Here is a 1,443-nt window from a genome sequence, read left to right as displayed (position 1 = left end):
AACCACACCACTAAGAGCTGGGGCTTTGTCTTGGATGTTGATGTTAAACCTCCTGGAGTTGGTCAGTGAATTTCTGCTGCGGTAAAACGTTCAGCTTTAAGTCAGTTTTGACTTCAATAGGTAAACCAGAACGTTTTATCAAAATAAAACTTCCCTGTGGTCCAGGGCAGCTTTGCCCGTGTTAGTAATGCCATTCAATGCCAATACTGTCTGAGAGGTCAATCTCTGGCAAATTAAATGGTACCCTCATGACCTAGTCACCTCCCGAAGGCCCACTTGCAAATACCATCGTCTTGGCAGTGAGATTTCAACCTATGAATTGGGGGGGCTGGGGGCGGGCACCAACATGAAGACCACAGCATCCCTGGAAGAGCTCACTGCAGTTGTTTGTCAAATCCTGGCATTGTTTTACTCATGGCAGTGGTACTGAACAGAAGATCCCACCCTCAATCTCTAAAAGCAATAAATGCTTTAGAAATGATCAGACTGATAATTTGTAAATTACCGAGACTGATCATTTGTGCCTCAATGCATATCATTTGGAAAGCAGTTTTAATGATAGATGGTCTCGTTAGAGAATAAAATGGAATACGCTTTTTACATCATTATTTCTGAATTAATGTATACGACCAAGTGCTTTGTATGTTTTCTATGACTATAGATTTTCTACTCTAGAACACTCCAAAGGGCAATTCTGATGGTGAAATAAACTAATATATGTAAAGCTCCCATTGTCCGTTAGCATACACTAAATTTTACTTACTTTTCCAGTAGAACATCTAGACTTTGGACAAGTTAATGAAAACCAAGCCATGGAAGTCATGCGAACAAGCCATTCACAGCAATCCAAGGCTGTAAATTTTCACATTTTAAAAGTGTACCCCATCACCAGCCCTAATCTAATGCCACAGGAGTTCCCAGCTACTTAAGCAATTACTTCAGTTACAGCACAATTACGCTTACCGGCCAGTGCCAACAGGGAAAAATAACAATGAAAATTGAAATTCAGCTTAAACATTGACACCCAGGCACAATTCACGGACCGCAGAACGGGAAGGACATAAATTGTTTCCAGTTTCCCTCAACACCGCAGAGAAGAGCATGAAACAGGTAATAAATCAAACTCTAATTTAGAAATTTCCTGGGATTATACTTTCATTGGTGATCTTTTTACTCCAGAAGCACTCCGAAGGCTCCCTCATCAGTAGAAGAAAGATACAAGCACCTCATCTCTTTAAAGATCGTAGCTGATGGGTCACACTCCCCAGCCCGCCTCTCAAAAACGTATGTGCACCTGACTCTGTTTTTTTTTGTTTGTTTGTTTGTTTGTTTGGTATGTGATCCTGAACAGCCTTCACGTTTCAGGGCATTTTCCAATCACATGGAAATCAATTCTCCTAAATTATATCATGCCATTCTCTCAGAGGAGATAAAAAACGTTTT

The sequence above is a fragment of the Halichoerus grypus genome, chromosome X, assembly GCF_964656455.1.
Source record: "Halichoerus grypus chromosome X, mHalGry1.hap1.1, whole genome shotgun sequence".
Lineage (NCBI taxonomy): Eukaryota > Metazoa > Chordata > Mammalia > Carnivora > Phocidae > Halichoerus > Halichoerus grypus.
The sequence above is the reverse complement of the archived record's forward strand: the minus strand, read 5'-3'. Positions refer to the sequence as shown.